The sequence below is a fragment of the Chiloscyllium punctatum genome, chromosome 12, assembly GCF_047496795.1.
Source record: "Chiloscyllium punctatum isolate Juve2018m chromosome 12, sChiPun1.3, whole genome shotgun sequence".
NCBI lineage: Eukaryota > Metazoa > Chordata > Chondrichthyes > Orectolobiformes > Hemiscylliidae > Chiloscyllium > Chiloscyllium punctatum.
The window spans coordinates 48,766,521-48,784,724 of NC_092750.1; the positions used below are offsets into that span (position 1 = coordinate 48,766,521).

At 39.7% G+C, this 18,204-nt stretch overlaps 1 protein-coding gene across 9 annotated transcripts in view; it reads right to left on the reverse strand.

Annotated features, from left to right (window-relative positions):
* Positions 1 to 18,204, reverse strand: part of LOC140483845 (myoD family inhibitor domain-containing protein-like) — a 97,161-nt gene that overhangs the window by 33,867 nt on the left and 45,090 nt on the right. The window lies entirely within an intron of this gene.

An 18,204-nucleotide genomic window follows, 5' to 3' on the forward strand; every position in this document is an offset into this window, starting at 1 on the left:
GTTTGAGGCTTTCTGGTTGATCTATGTGGGGGCACCCAATCAACACTCACAACAGCGACAAAGGAAAGTCTGGGAATTCCTCTCTCCATCTGATTTAAAAATCGATGACAGGATTTCTGCTGACATACCTTTCCTGTCCTGTGAGCTCTGGGAATTCCGTGACCATGCGCGAGGGTTTTTAGAGTCATAGAGAACAAACATCATCCAAGTACATGGGGTTTTCAGAAGTGCAAGCTAATTTAGTCCCAATCTCTACTATTTTCCAATAGCCCTAAAATTATTTTTCGGAATGAGCTGCCAGAGGATGTGGTGGAGGCTGGTACAATTGCAAAATTTAAGAGGCATTTGGATGGGTATATGAATAGGAAGGGTTTGGAGGGATATAGGCCGGGTGCTGGCAGGTGGGACTAGATTGGGTTGGGATATCTGGTCGGCATGGACGGGTTGGACCAAAGAGTCTGTTTCCATGATGTGTATCTCTATGACTCTATGACTCTGTATTACCACTTCCCAACTAAAAGTTAATCTCAGTCCAATGATATCCACCTCATATGCACCAAAAGAGGGGCAAAGGGCAATGGTACTAGCTGTACCACAAGAAAGGTTGGTGCTAATTTTAGGAGTGCTAAAGCTACCACATTATAAAGAACAGCTGGTATGGTTTGTGGTAATTCCAGAGTGCTGGAACTACCATACTACATAAAACACCATCTACCAACTAAGTGAGCTCAAGCTATGTTGTTCTTTATTTTTCACACTTACTTTCTAGTCAAATACCACCCTTGAGACTTTCTGTGTATAGGTCTTTATTTACTTGAATGCCCCTGAAATTGTGGGCCCTACCAGGCGTCAATGTTTAATTTCCAAACTTACACAGTCCATTTTTGATTCTGTTGCCATCAGGCAATATTGTTCACACTCTGAATGGTAATTCCTTTAACTTCCATCACTCATCCTGTTCAGCACAGGCAAGAAATTCATCATATTGCATGAAGCGGAATAGTGGTAGTGAACTCTGCAGCATGTAGTAATGCATCAGAAGTCACCATTTAACCAAGATCAGCAATATGCTTTCTAGATTCCCTTATTTACTTTAACTAGTATCTTCAGATAGTTCATTCCTTATGTGTATCATTTTCGAATAAGTCTATTGATTCCACTTTAAATAGTCAGAGTACTGTCAGCAGATAGCAACAATATTATAATAAGAACAGTCGTAAAGCAACACCAATTTGTTTGTGAAGCTTCCTAGCATAACACACTGATCCCACACTTATATTTGATTTCCATTTTTTAATCTAATGGAAAATGTAATGCTACTTAACAGGGTCTAAATAAGGAAAATCTTGATGCATACTGCCTTTGAGATCAGTTTTTAATGGTGTTACCCAGATATAACATTCTCTTGGTGCATATTTATTCCTTTACACAATCCCTTTAATTACATTCACATTGGTATACCATTTCCTCAGTCTTTTATGTTAATTTACCTAATTTTCTTCCCAAACTGTGCTTCAGAAAATTATGTACCATTTATCCTGACTATGCAGACTAGGGAAGAACATTCATGCCATTCTGTCAATCTAAATGGAATAACATTTTTATGATTTATGTATCAAAGCAGTGACATGGCTGAAGATATTAAATTGATACTTTACATCTGTCTTTTCAAAGAAAGATGATGTTTCCTGAGTTGTGGTGAAGGAGGAGATTCTTCAGAGACTCGAAGTATTTAAAATTGATAAGAAAGCATTGGATAGGTTGTTTGTTCTTAAAGTAAAAAATCCAAATGATTTGCATCTAAGGATACTGAAGGAAGTGAGAGTGAAAAGACACTGACCATAATTTTCCAATTTTCCTGAGACTCAAGGATGGCACTAGAGGCATCTTATGGTCTTAATTAGATCATTTAGCACCTCAAGCCTGCTCCATAATTTAATAAGATCATTGACGATCTGTCTGTGTTTGAAATTCAAGGTGTTCTGAGATAGTGAGTTCCAAAGTTGTACAAACCTCTGAGAGAAAGGGATTACCCTTTCTCTCTGCCCTAAAAGGGTGATCTCTAATCACAAACGGGCTCCCTGCTGATTAGAACTTCTATCATTGAATTCAAACCTTGAAGTAAAGAATTGTTATAAATTTGTTTAACACATGAAGCTGTTCTACCAGCTCCTGCAGATTTGTTCTTGTTAAACTAGACAGGGTATGGAGAAAAATTACAAGGATGTTTCCAGGACTGGAAGAGTTGAGTTATAAGGAAAGGCTGGATAGGCTGGGACCTGTTTCACTGGAGAGTCAGAGGTTGAGGACCGACCTAATAGAGATTTAGAAAATCATGAGAGGCATCGATAAGGTGAATAATCAAAGTCTTGTTCCAAGGATAAGGGAGTCCAAAACTAGAGGGGCGTAGGTTTAAGGTGAGAGGATAAAGATTTAAAAGGGACCTGAATGGACACTTTTCACACAGAGGGTGGTGCATGTATGAATATACTGCGAGAGAAGGTGGTAGGTACAGGTACAGTTACAACATTTAAAAGATATTTGGACGGGTATATGAATAGGAAAGGTTTAGATGGATATGGGCCAAATGCAGGCAAATGAGATTAATTCGGGTTTAGGATACCTGGTCAGCATGGAGGAGTTGGAACAAAAGGATCTGTTTCCATGCTGGATGACTGTATGACTGGAGTATTACAATGTTACACCCTTATGTGAAAATATAAGCCCAGCAACTGTAGGCCAGTCACTTTAATATACATGGTGATAAAGTTTCAAGAAACAATAATTCAAAGCAAAAATAACAATCCCTTGACAAAATTAGGTTAAGGAAAGTCAACATGGACTTGTTAAGGGAAAATCATATATAACTGACGTTCTGGAATTTTTCGAAGAGGTAGCAGTGAGAATTTACAAGAGTAATGCCGTCAGTGCAGACACATGGTTTTCTAAAAGGTATTTGCTACATTGTCATGTAATAGACATGTGAGAAAAGTTATAGCTCATGAATAAAAAAGGGTATGGAATTGGCTGAGTGTCATGAAACAAAGTAATGTTAATGGATTTTTTTTACCGGAGGGGGGTCTGTATTGGAATTTTGTAGAAGTCAGTGTTGGGACTCTTGCATTTTCTGATACACAAATGGCCGATATCATGGTTGTTGTGTTCTGCCTCCCAGTCAGTATATCAACAAACATTTAAGAGGCAGGCTTTTGGTATCAGAGCATATAAGTTAGGAGAGCCTAATACTAACCTTGTTACTTATGTGTCTGTAATATATGTGTAAAATGGCCAGCTGCAATTAATATCAGTTGGCAATCCTTCAGCACAGCACTATCCATACTTTCTTTTGTGTTATGAAACATTAGCACATGAGGTAAAGATATTGACTGGAGGCAATAATCACATCATGTTTAGCAGTGATGGCCTCATATAAAGCAAAGACTCCAAAATCTGGGAAACTAATTGAAAATCAATTGGCAACAGTCCTAGATGTCAAATAATTTGGATAATCAATGGCATCAGCTTCTTTTAACACATACAGGCATACAGCAATCTAAATATGGCATTTACCAGCCAAAAGACAGAGCTAATTTCTTTTCGATTGATATCTAAGATCTTGCAAGTTACAAGACATTTCTAACAGTGCCTTACTTGAAAATAAAAGGATGGAAGTCACAAATACAAGCAAAGCTAAAGGTGATGCAGTGAGCAATTACTCTGATTAGCAAAAAAATTAGAAATAATAACAAAATTGCTATTCCAATTTTCTTTGAAAAAAAGGCAGTTAAATAGTCTTAAAAGCACAGTTCTCCTAAAAGTACGTACAGCTTAGAAAGAAGTTTCAAAGCAGTTTTCTACACTAAGAAGTTTTGCCAATATCCAGACCTCATTTAGTTTCGCCATTTTTGTTTTCAAATCAGAGTCAAAATAATAAATCTTATTTAGTATGTGCACCATTTAGAGGCAGTAGCCTGAAAATACATGCTTGCAATTTTTAGGCAACAAGCCTGCAGTTTACAAATAAATAGGCCAAGAGAAACAAAGGCATAAAAGGGAAAAACAAAAGGAACTAGAAGCAAAACCAGTAAATTAACTAAATTAACATTGCATGCTCTACTTCTAAAAAGAAGATTTCCAGAGAAAAATGAAGCCACACAATTATGGACTGGGCACTCCATGATACCTTTACTGAATTAGGCAAAAGAGAGGACTGCAGATGCTGGAAACCAGATGCTGCCTGACCTGCTGTGCTTTTCCAGCACCACTCTAATCTAGACTCTATTTTCTCTGGAGTGTCAGAGGCTGAGGGGTGGCCTTATAGTGGTTTACAAAATCATGAGGGGCATGGATAGGATAAATAGATAAAGTCTTTTCCCTGGGGTGGGGGCCCAGAACTAGAGGGCGTAGGTTTAGGGTGAGAGGGGAAAGCTATAAAAAAGAGCTAAGGGGAAACTTTTTCATGCAGAGGATGGAACATGTGTGGAATGAGCTGCTAGAGGAAGTGGTGGAGGCTAGCACAATTGCAACATTTAAAAGGCATCTGGATGGGTTTATGAATAGGAAGGATTTGGAGGGATATGGGCCAGGTTCTAGCAGCTGGGACAAGATTGGGTTGGGATATCTGGTTGGCATGGACCAGTTGGACTGAAGGGTCTGTTTCCGTGCTGTACATCTCTATGACTCAATGACTATGACCTCATTGAATGGGTGATTACCTCCACACCAATTAAAGCCTTTAGGAAGGATCTTTTAGGCAACTCAAGAGACTATACTATTATCATATTGCTTGAGGATGGCTGCAAGTATGAAGCAACAGTCATAGGGTCATAGAGTTTTACAGCATGGTATGAATATGAAATTGACTAGCCAACAGGAGTTTGGTCATTTTGGGTTAGCAATGGTGTGCCAAAGGGATCAGTGATGGAGTTCAGTTTACAATTTACATAAATAATTTGGATGAAGGAATCAAAGCTACGGTTGTTAAATTTGCTGATGATTCAAAGACAGGTAAGAGAGTAATTTGTGAAGAGGATCCAATGAGGTTACAATGGGATATTGATCGATTAGTCGAATATGCAAAGATTGAGAAAATGGACTACAATCAGGTAAAATGTGAAATTATCCGATTTGGCAGATAGAATCCAAAAAAGTATTGTTTAAGTGGTGAAAGATTGCAGACCTGTGAAAGAAGTAGGCCATTTTACCTCTTGTCAGACTGTCTGCAAAAAAAACAGGAACCTCAAAACAAAGCTGTCTGAACCCAAGATTACAGAATGTCCAACCAAAAAATAATCAACGTGAGTTTTCTCTCTGTCTCTCTGAGCTTAAATTTAAAAAAAACTAAGTTCTAGAATTCCCTCTTGTGGCTAGTCATCTTCATTTTAGGGACTTCATTTTCCTGCTGTTTTGAGATGAAGTGTCTACAAAATGTTTTTGTTTTCCTAGGGCTTGTAGTGGAGAATGATTCATCCTAACTGAGTGAAAATCTACGTCTCTCATGTCTGTTAACTTAAGAATATTCAAAGCTTCAGATGCAGGTCCATTTAAGAAAAAAAAGATAGTTCTGATTAAAAATGATCTACAGGCTTCCTAGGATCTTTGTTATGGTGAAGTGTAGCATGCATTTGTCACCTCATTCCTAGAATGGTCTGAGGACTTTTGGTCTCAAGAAAAGTTTATCATCTGGAAAAATTAATGCTGCTGGTATCCAATTTAAAATGTGTTTGCTTGTAACTGAACATTACCTCTATGTACCAGATTTACCTTGTGGTATTTGCAAAATCAGGGGAGCCTAGGTTCAGAACTGCCCTGCCACATCTGGCAGGAAGGATTCATCATGTCCATTTGAGGGTCTAATGCTGGAACATCTACACACTACTGTGGTTAGCTTTCATTTTTGGTGCTGCTTACATGGCTGTGACATGATGCCCCTTTGCATTTGTGACCCTCCCTAAAACTGGTCTGGTTTAGTTCCTGTCAATAGAGTTCCTTAAAGGTATCAAGTGCTTGCTGTTGGTGCTTGCTGTTGGTGAGTTTCCTGCATGCGTGTTTCATCCCCATGCTTGTATGTTCTCAGATCTTTGATAGCATTTTGTTGTCTGAAGTTAACCGCTTTCGTTAAAAGCATTGCCAATGTACTGTGAGCTTTTCATTTCACTTTTTCAGCTTTTGCATAATTCTTTTATCTCTATTGTTCAATACCTAGATGGACCTTGAATTCCTGTATCCTGCCACTGCTGAGCTTCTCTTCAGTTATTTCCACACCTCTGCAGTCCAATGACTGAGTTGGATTCGTTCTTCATCTGTAACACTCCCCTGTCACTGGACTTCACCTGAAGCATTTCTTGCCACTTACCTCTGGTCCTGAGGGCCTGGACAGCATGGCCACCATACAGTAAGATGAGGACTACACTTGTCTAAGTGAATATTGACAGTTTTTATTAAACATAACTGTTTATAAGGAAGAGTAAGAGATGATGTTCTACTCGAAACTGAAAGACTCAGGCTTCAAATCGGTGTGATCTGATATTGCTACAACTTAACTCCTTTAGCACGTGCTACAAAACTATTCTCAGAGAAAAGCTATCTTTGCTTTCCCTCACACATAGATTAAGTTAGAAGCGTCAAGTTCATAAGGATATTTTCAAAGTATAAATAATTTAAAATAGATGGAATTTTATTATGGTAAAGATATTTGACTTACCACAAATAGAACATTTTTCAGTGCCATCTTTCAATACGTCTTACAGACCCAGTAATACTCTACTCAACAAAATGTACCTTTTGCAAGGTTTTTTTATCAAAGGTCTAAATCACAACTCTGGTATTTCTCATCAGTGCGTAGGTTTCTAATTCAGTGTAGTGTTGGGAGACTTCAGCAGATCAGCATTTAGAGAAACACAAACAGCAATTTCTGGATTTCCACATCAGGCTGTGCATGTACAACCTCTAAATGCTGTCAGTTTCAGAGCAGAAAGGACTGGGGACATTATGATTTTTTCTGTCATTAATTGGAAAAATCTGGGCCACAAAAAATGCTTCCTGCCGGTTTGTGGGATTTTATTCATTTATTCACAGGATGAGGGCATTGCTTGCTCAGCCAATATAGTAACGAGGTCAGACAGGCGGACCTCACAGAATACATGTTCCCTGACTGGGGCTGACAATCTGGTTCAAACAGGGAGGCCTGGCTGACAGATATGAACAGGAGTGTTAGAGGTTCGGTTCACTCTGAGAGCTGGCTCTGAGGGAGCTGGATCAGTGTCAAGGACACTCTATATGCAAATTAAGTGTGACTCGGTGATGGGATACTGGCCTCTATGGAGTTTCTTAAGTGGCGATGAGAGAAAGCACGCGCCTGATGAAATTTGCTCGCAACAGTTGTCTTTGAGTTGGGGTAAGCATTTCTAGCATCATGCTGTTATTTGGGAAGCTTGACTCCTATTCAATCCTATCGTCAAAGACTGGGCCCAGTATGTGAAAAGAATGCATCATTTTTTCCAAGTGAATGACATGTCTACTTGCAGTTGTTGTTAGATGAGAGTTCCTAGAAATATGTTACAATTAGTATCGATAATGGTTAGTACCAATACATTACGCTGTCATTTGCAGTATCATCATCATGTGAAATCTTTCAGCAGAAGATGGAGAATATTTGACAAGGTCTATCCCAGCTCACCATTTATCTCGATGACATGCTAATAACAGTGAAGACCGATAAGGAGCACTTAAAGAACTTGGATATAGTCCTTTCTCCCAGGTAAACATACACCTTAGATAGGAAAAATGTGTGTTCCAGGCCTCCCAAGTGACCTACTTGGCTACAAAGTCAACAAGACTTGGTGATACCTGTTGGAAGATAAAATGAGAGTGATCAAAGATGGCCTGGTTTCCACATCAGTACAGGAGCTTCAGCCTTTCCTAGGACTGGTGAATTATTACTAAAAATTCAAAGATAACCAAGCCTCCAATCTGGCACCTTTGCATCAACTCTTCAAAGAGGGTCAGCCATGGAACAAACAGCAATTATCCTCTAAGGCACATTATAATCCCAGCAAAATCTGGTATTGACATGCAATGCCATCAAAGTAGTAATATCTCATAGGGGGCCTAATGGAGTGGAATATGAATATGTGTGCATCCATGACTTTGGCTAATGCACAGTGTAAGTATACCCAGATAGAGAAGGAAAGGTTGGCAGTCATAGTTGGAGTCAGAAAGTTCCACCAATACCTTTACAGACGTAAATTTGTAATAAAAATGGACCACAAACTCCTGCTAGGTTTACTTATAGAGGACAAGGCAGTGCTGCCCAGCACTGGGCTCCAATATTAACTGCATATTTTGTCCTTGTTGACACCCTGGCCACTGCCCTACCAACGCAGCTTGGTCTGCATCTAAACCTGGCCTCCAGACATAATTTCTCGCCAGCATCTTCATTTTGGAAACACCATCTGTGAGGACAAGTAGTGAGTGTGGACACATTAAGCTGCCTCCTGTTGGCAGATACACCACGCATGATACCGCCACGAGAAGAGTCTGTAATGGTTTTAAATTTTCAGGACACACTTCCAGTCACAGCTGATAATATCAGACTTTGGTCACAGAAAGATCCAGTCCTGTCAAAACTGAAACATTTGGTGGTGATGGGTTCATCACAACTACCTTTTTGGACCTAGAGTGACCATATCACAGTAGAGGATGGCATATTATTATGGGGAGCAAGAATGATTGTCCTGAGCACAGGGCGCCACCAGGTACTGGCTGAGCTCCAACAGAGTCATCAAGGGTTTCCAAAATGAAGATGATGGCAAGAAATTATGTCTGGAGGCCAGGTTTAGATGCAGACCAAGCTGTGTTGGTAGGGCAGTGGCCAGGGTGCCAACAAGGACAAAATATACAACCAGCAGTTTCCCCACATTCAAGGGAATGGCGGGATAAACTCTAAAATTGGTTACACATGGAGGTCCTGTTATGGGCTTAATGTTCTTAGTCATTGTGGATGCCTGCTCAAAATGGCTGAAAGGATAAAGAGTTCATTCATCAAACACAGGGATGGTGATAGAAAACTGCATGCATATTTTGCAATACAAGATCACAATTAACGGGCCATAGCTTACAAGTGGGGAGTTTGAATTGAATGTTATTTGTCATAGAAAGAGAGTTCCATACAATCCATCATCCAATGGTCTGGCAGAAACAGCAATCCAAACTTTGAAAGCAGGCTTAAAGAAACAGCCTACAGTCCCGGTTCCTGTTCGATTATCGGACCACCCCTCGTGTAATCTCAGGGATAGCTCCAGCAGAATTGCTAATGGGGGAGAAGACTGCACCAGGTTAAATCTGATCTTTCTGGACTTGACTTGGAGGGTGAATGACATCAGTAATGCCAATGTCAGACACAAGGCTGTGCTAAGTGAGAGGGTCCATTTACTATGGTGCAGGAACCACGGGAATGGCCCTGCATGTGGAAGAGATATTGTCGATATGAGGTCAGGTCCAGTGATATATAAACGTTTGGTAGATGTGACTGTCCTGATGAAGAACATGGACTGTATGAAAATGGCAAAAAGTGCAGAGGCCCGGGTCCTCCTTTCCTAATGTTCTGGAACCCGAGGTTTCTCCCTCTCCATCAGGTGTGGAAAATACCTCATAATCTATGACCCCAGAAGAAGAGAATGAATTTCTTCTGTGATGCTCCAGGCGCAAAACGTGATCTACTGTGTGTTACACACTGCTGTATCAGGGACAGTTGGAGGAACCTGATCATCTGTGCTAAAAAGCCTCAGTAGCTACAAAAAATAAATAATTGACCTATGTCCTCAGACTCAGAGAGGAAGGAATGTAGCAATTGTAATGAGGTCAGCCAAGTCGACCTCATAGAATGAGTTCTCTGACTGGGGCTGTTAACCTGGTTCAATCAGGGAGCCCTGGCTGACTGATATAAACAGGAGTGTTAAAGGTTCTTTTTGCTCTAAAAGATCTAGTTCTGAGAGAGCTGGGTCAGTGTCAAGGATGATTCGCATGAAAATAAAAGGTGACTTGGTGACAGATACCAGCCTTTGAGCCATTATTTCAGTCAGCGTTTATAACTTATCCCAAATTAACCAGGGGCAATTAAGAGTTAACCACATTGCTGTGGATCTGGAGTCATATGTAGGCCAGACAAGGTAAGAAATGGCAGTTTCATTCCCTAAAGGACATTAGTGAATCAGATGGGTTTTTCCAAAAATTGCCAATGGATTCATGGCCATCATTAGACTCTTAATTCCAGATTTGTTACAGTTCAAATTCCAGTGGGATTCTAAACTGGATCCCCAGAACATTACCAGGGTCTCTGGGTTAATAGACCAATGATAATATCACTTAGGCCATCACCTCCCATTCTGATTCTACCCCTTCTGGCTAAACAGAACAAATGCTTGCCCTAACTGTCTCAAATAGCCATTAAATTGCACTACTGTCCTGTGCTATTTACTTCATTCTGACTGCAACTTTACATTTACTTTCACTTACTGCTATTTTAAGCTTATTCAACACCCAGCCCCATGTTCAATTACCCCCAAATACTTTGACACTTTTACTACAGCTTTTTGGAAAAGCTAATATTCAAAAATTACTTTCCGCAATTGTAAATGTTGGACTTACTTTCCCCATTGCATCATCACCTGATCCACCCTGAATCATCATCTTGGAAGCAGTGACCTGCCTCAGTACCACCCATCATGTAAGAAGACGCATCCTTTTAATTTTTCCAGAAGGGTTTGTTGCCCCTTCCATCAGTACACATCCTGAATTGTGCAAGTAAACATATTTGTATCGTGTAAATGAGCACCTCAGAAATTCAGATGTTATTTAGCCAATGATATACAGCTGCTATTGTCACAAGATTGCGAAATCAGCTCTTACATCTCCTTGAAGGTCATTGAAAATGCTTATCACTCCACTTACCCGCCAACTGCACCTATAATATCCCCAATGCACATTCATATTTGCTAAGTTGCAACAGAATAACAATTGTAGAGAGTGCTTGGTTCAGTCGACCTGCAGTCCCAATTACATATCTAATATCAAATATCCCCAGAAGCCATTGGAAAGTTCTAAAGCACCATAATGTGCAAAATATGTGTTAAGGCCCAAAAAATGTTGGCATCAACTTTACAGGCACAACAGCTTGGAATTTTTTAAGGAGCTTGCTTTATTTGTTCTTTGTTTCCCAAGCAAAACTCATGAAGCCTAATAACATTGACTTATGCTTAGATGTTGCTGAAAAGCAGAGTATTATATGTTGTGATTGTATTTTAAATTTAAACTAGCTGCCTATTAGTTTGTGAAACAACATTTAAATAAACAAGCCAACAGCAGAATAACTGCTGCTGTACAGAATGATAAGCCATCACAGACTCGACATTTAGTACTCTCAGGAGCCACTTTAATAGGACACACTGCCATGAACCAGATAATTTTCATCAAGCTCTATTACCTTACAGTCAGAAAAGAAATGTTTCAATGGTTGTTTTAGTAGCACTTGGGGTAAAATAAAGAGGCCATATGACCATGACTCTTCCTACTAAGTGAATCTTGATCATAGCGCCTTCTGGGAGGCTCTACCTTCATCATTACATTGTGAGACTTTTGTGTCTCTATATTTCCTTTCCTAGACCAGGACGTTGGGCAGTGACAGACAATGGACAGAGAAAAAAATTACACATTATTTCTACTATATAATGAAAACACAGATAAGGACTGCAAAGAAAATAAACAACAGAGGTGAGAAAGAGAAAGTGATTTATAAAAGATAAACAAACTGAGGTTCAGAACCACACAAATATCAGGAATGAAACCAATTTGAAACTGATGAAAGAAATGGAGTGATATTTTGATACTTGGTAGATTTTGGCATATTTAATTGCATCAGTCTCTAAGCTAAAAACCAAAGTAATATAAGCCAGTATGCAAATACAAAGGAATTTGATGAACACAGAAACTCAATGCCATCTTAAGATGCTTCCAAAGCAAGTTACTAGGAAACTGACACCATAGTTTCTGATTCACTGGTATAGAGTGCATGTTTTCTATCCTTTGGTACTTAGGTGTAGAAAATGCAAGCATAGCATGGAATGCAACAGCTACTGATGCCTAGCTAAGTGTGCATCAGTAAGATATTTGTGAAACAAACTCAAACCTCGCATGTTACATACATAAAGTATTGGCAAGCTTCTGATTGGTTGTCGCCTAACATAAATTATTTACATTTTTTTCTTAAGTCCTTTCCTTACATCACATTGCATTACCTAGATCATAACTAGAGTAATGTGGGATGAATTCCAACATCCAGTGCCAGTCTTATCTTTTTAGATTGATGAAAAAACTAGGCTTAGTGATGAGGTTACAAGTCTCCAGGAATACGACTGACCACTCTGACTCAGAAATTGTATTTTGAGTATACCACTGAGAGTTGGCTGGATTTGAATTTTCCAGCTTGTGGGGTTTTCCTTCTCCTGTGGGCTGGATGCAGGAAAATAGGAGCAACCTGCATCAGGTCGGTTCTTTAGTTTATTACACCATTGGAAAAACTTTCCAGAGGCAGATTGGGAAGAGGATTAGCTGTCCACTTCACAGAATAGTCCATCTATTCCAGTGATTGAGAGCCCAGTAAGGGAAATTTCATGGCTTCCCTGGTATTTTGCTGCTGGTGGAAACTCTCTTTCATATACGTCAATGGGTCGCAGTTTAATAAGAATTCTCTCTCTTTGGAAGGATGGTGATAGTGGTGAGGATTAGGGGATGAGAGAACATGGCCAGAAACACCATGCCCTATTGTTGGGGCTTTGAACATGTAAGCTGCAATTGCATTTGATCTTGACACAAGGGAGCATTTTATTTCCCATCTCAATGGACCTGTCAGTCTCGACCTTGTTTGTTTCTGCACTGTTGTGAGTGTGCCTTCATTTTCAGCCTCTCTTATTTACTGATTTGCTTCAATACCACCCAACCTTTCGGGTGAGGTGGATGAGGCTCCAGGGACTGGTAAAGCCCATTCAGTGTTGATATTGAATGTTGAATTCCAAGGTGGCCAGTCAGGATACTGCCTCCCAAAACACTATTGCCTTGCTCCTGAAGCCCAGAGCCCATTATCCTGGACTCAACTTGAGCTCATACTGAGAACACCAACAGAGTGTTGGTGGATGGTAGATAATTAAGATAATGTGCATTTGAACCTCAGTAGCCATCATGTTTTTCTTACAATTGTGATGGTGAATGTCTGAGTGCAATGCCAGCAGAGAAAACTGCTGACTCAATTCCACCAAGTAAAACTGCCAAACCTCAGCATAAACTTGTGTTTTCCAACTCAATCAGGACACTAATAAAGTTAGAAACTCACACAGGTAACATCTTTCAGGCACTGTATGCCAATGCTGAGAATTACTTCAACATCTATTCGACATATATGGGAAGGCCTGTACAAAATTCTTTCCGAAGTGCCTGCCATCTTGATGTTATAAAGGTTTATATCTCAGTAGTAGTACAAGGTTCAGAAAAATAAGTCTTTCTGTGAGGATCTAAGCATTCAGATGTACTCATTATGAAAGTAGATCTTCCTCAGGTTCTGAGAAAGAAGTTGGAACTGTTGCTATCTGCAATCATTTCTTCATTTGGCCATAAATTCAGATCCATAGCCAGGTTTTCCTGGCCTATGCACTTGAGTCAAAGGAAGTCTTTCTGTTGCACAGGTAAAAAAATTACAACCGTGAAAAATAAAGTGCTTGGATCAATAATTTATGTGCCATGAACTTTAATTTGCATTTGGAATTTGCTGACGATGTGTAATATTCAAAATAAACAAAACACTGTGGACCCTTTATTAAGGGCTTCCCGAAGAACTTTATCCAAGCTAAAGGTGGGATATACCAAGTCCCACAGGCAATGTTCATTCTATTTGTTTCCATCCATGTGTGAAATGTATTTTGATACATGCACCAATATCAAGTTAATGTGCAAATAGCACCACCAGTAAAAACAAATCTGTATTTAAAATATTTTTCAAACATGCTCATTATATGGAAGAAGAAGAATGTTACTCTCAGCCACTGATAGGATAACATGTTAGTTCACAAATTACCAGATTAACTGTATTCAGTTTTAAATTTACCATGATGACACTTCGACTCACAACTTTTAGGTTTTAAGTTCAGTTATCATAACTGCTACACTACCACTCATGACAAAATGTTGGTGTTTGTTTGTTTTTATACTATAGCTTGTACTTTACCAATTTGACAAGTTAAAGTGTTGGTAATGGTGCAAGATATCCTTTCTGTCAAATTGATAAGCACAAAATAGAAAGGTAAGGAGGTTTGACTTTTAAATCGATAGAAAATGTGTAACATGCAACTTACATTTTTTAAGTTTATTGAATACTTTTAGTAATTAAAGCTGCACTGATTAGTGAGAAAAATACCTAAATATTTTTTCACGTCAACCAACCTAATCAGGCAGAAACAAAAAGTGCTTCTGTGCATTCGGAGAGAGCGTGACTTGCGAACTGGAAATGAAGATCGGAGACTTAGTGTACCTAAAATTAAATGAAGATGAACAATTCTGGAAACTGGGTAAGACAGCATTGTGATGAAGACTGAATTAAATCCCTGGAGGGATACAGTTGAGGTGGATTTTGAAGAAGTAGAAACATATATTCTATCTCCAGACTTTTTTAGATTAAAAAAAAACACTATAAATTATAAAGGTTTAAATCAATTCACCATTTTAAACTAAACTGTCTCTCACAATGCATGCAAATGGCAACTGGGATAGATAATATTTGGAAGTGCACATAGTTTAACATGTTACATGAGATAACTTCACAAAAATATTTCTATTACTATTTGGAGATCCAGACTAGGAATCCAAAACATTTTACAACTCCCTAGATATGTCCTGGTATTCTTAATCTCTTGAATATCTTTGGATTCAACCTTCTTTTTGTAATTCAACAAAACCAATTCAATATAATGACCAGGTCAGTTGTATTCATGTTCAACAGATGAGATCCACAAATTTAATAAGGCAGCAAAAGACTTTCAAGATTTATAAGGGAGTTTTGTATGTCTGTAGTTTAGCAGAAACACCAATTTCCACTATTCCATTTTGCCAATTCAGAAGGCAACTCCCAAAAGGGGAAAAACCCAGCTCTATTTTCATATAAGTAAATGCATTATTTAATTTTTTAAAAATCGCCCAAATAATCAAATAACAAATAATGTCTACCTGGAGTAATGTTACACAAACTGAAAGGCAAAATAAACAGAAGAGAGTAAAACAAGGTGGAGGGTGCATAGTGAACCAAATTGGTTTTTGGTGTGGCAGATAATGCAACCCAGCCCATGTGGTACCCACCTCTCTCTAAAGGCTTTGAGGATGTTGGTTCATCATATGCTCCCTCTCTGAGGTTATCTGAACATGAATGTTGCTGTAGCAGGCAGTCAGACATTACAGTCCCACAAACGGCCTGGCATTTAATGTCCTCCAAGTGATCTGTTTTTTTAGGCTCTTTGTTTAATTTCTTCTGTCATCCCACCTCGCATTCTATTAATAGCTACAAACGCTTCCTGTTTGCGGGACTTATCCATTGCCTAAGAGGTTACTCATTGCTCATGCTAGTCTGTCACCTTGTCCAACTGAGGCCTCTTTTCTCATGTTAAGATCTCTCTGGAATACTTCTATCAGGATGTCTGTTAAAAGTTATTGCTACTGTTTGTGACCCAAGTCATTACTGGAGCTATTTCTTCTGGTTCTCCACTCTCATATCCCCTCTTGCTAAATAATAGGTCTCATTTCTTATCCCTCGGCCAGTTTTTATATTTTCTCGTAGACTTGCCTGCATGTCCCATTAATGTTGCCAGAGGTGGGAGTCACTGAACCTAGCACTTGTCTAAGTTCACAATGCAGGAGTATCTCTGGGGAGCCGACACAAAATATTGGTGCAGCCTCTGCAAAGTCCTGGGATTCAGAGAGTGAACCGTTGGCTGACTGTCTTTTATATATGGCTCCTGGAGTTGGATTGCCGAAATTGCCAGCAGGCGCCAGAACTTCCTGTCCACCCTCCAGTAAATCTGGTAATTTACCAGCTCATGCATATCTAACAGGTATTAAAGAATATAAGAAAACCCATCCCATCCGGAAGCATCCTGTTTCTTGGGCTCACCATGACACTTGGCCTCAAAGAGCAATTTCTCCCTCCTGAGGCTCCCACTCCCACTCACATTTCTGGATTCCTGTGCCATTGCAGCATGTGAGACGGAGGAAGTGAGTGATGGACTGTGAGTGGGAAAGTCAGGAACTGGAACTGGTGAATGGGTCAGGAAGGACCGTGGCAAACGTGAGGGAGTGGAGAGTGGGAGGGTCAGGAAGGGACTGGTGAGTGAAATATCCTGGGAGGGAGTGGGATAATTGAGGAGATTGTGTGAGGGTTGATGAGAGAGCAGTAAGTGGGAAGGTTGAGGAGGGAGCAAAGAGTGGGGAGGGTAGGGGAGAGAATGGGCATGTAGCAGGAGTGGATCCAGGAGGTGGTGAGCATGAGGGTCACAGGAGAGTGGAGGCAGCAGAGTTAACAGTGAGGACAAGAGTCAGGAGGGAGACAGTGAGTGCTGGGGTTGGGGAAGGAGGTAGTAAGTGGGAGGGTCAGGGAGGTGCAAGGCAGGAAGGACAAGTACCACAGCTGCAGGCATTAGGAATGCACAAGAGTGAATCTATGTCAAATTTCACTTTTGTCCATTCATTTCCTGTCATGTAGAGTTGACCGATGCTTTGCTTGTGAGCAAGAGTGGTCATACACCTCATTTCACCAGCAGGCCGTGAGCAGTGTAATAATGAAGTGCATGGCATTTGATAACAAGAAGTTTCAAGTGAACACTTCTCACACATATCAATCAAGAATTATGACAGAAAACTATCAATCAAAGTCTCTTTAATTATGTGGTTACAATTTTACATAGCACAGAGATTGCAGAGTTGTCGAAGGGACCAGAATAAATACCGAAACAAGATCGAGTTGGCATACACATTGCTTCCAAAATCATGGGACAGACAAACGTTTAAATAGCTAGGTAACTGCCTCATGCATTTTGCATAACACTGCAATAACTTGTATTTTCATTGTTTAAAGTGATTCTCTCTGTTACTGCAACTGGATCCTGCTGTTATAAATATCTGAGGCAAAGTGTTTCCGTGACACCTTCAGTTTATAAAGCTTCAGTTAGAACAACAGAAAAACAAACAAGTTTTTAAGAAGTTTGCAACCTATATATGTTATTGCCATTGACAATGGATCTTAAACATTTGCAAAATGCACTGTCAGAGTTTAGCCAGAATGTCAGAATTCCACATCACAACTACAGACTTCGTTATAGTAGTCTAGTTCATATAGTGAATATATCAATATGTAATCCCACATGTACATATCTCACTATAACTGGGTGAGTACCTGCTTCCTGCTGTCTCAATTTTGCCACCCCTTGCTTCTTTTCCAGTCATTTATTTCGACATTCTGGACAAGTCCCACAATTGCTTCATTTTCTCCATCTCCCTTCTTATTTTCTCCCTTCTTATCTGACCCTTCTAAGTGTGCTTCACTCCTCTCTGTACATGTATTCTGTTCAGTTTCTTGTTGAAGAACGTATTTAGAATCTATCAGCATTTGCTTCTATAGCAGTGTCATAGCAATGTCAGCTAGCATTGTACTTGAACATTAGTTGTTCACAACACCAAACAAAATCAAAGAAATTTGTAAAAGGAGCTCTTTTTCACTTTTCACCAAATGCAAGGCTCAAGTACTGCAGGTAATACTGCAGGCAATAGTCAACCAGCCTTCAAGGTGAGTTCAGGACAAGGCTGGGAATTTTGCAAAAGTGGTTATTGTGTTCCCTGGAGTGGGTTTCATGTGCACTCTAAACCTCTGCACGAACAACTCAGTCTTTCTCCTGCATGTCTTTTCTCTTTGAAAGCCATGATTGACTCTGTCTACATGAAACTCTCAGGCAGCATGTTCAGGTCCTAACCACTCTCTGCTAAACAAATTACTCATGTTGCCTTTAATTCTTTTACCATTCACCTTAACTCAGTGTCCCCTGATTCTTAATCCATTCATCAATGGGAACAGCATCTTTTTTGCTTTTCTGTTAGCACCTTCCTGACTTAGAACATATT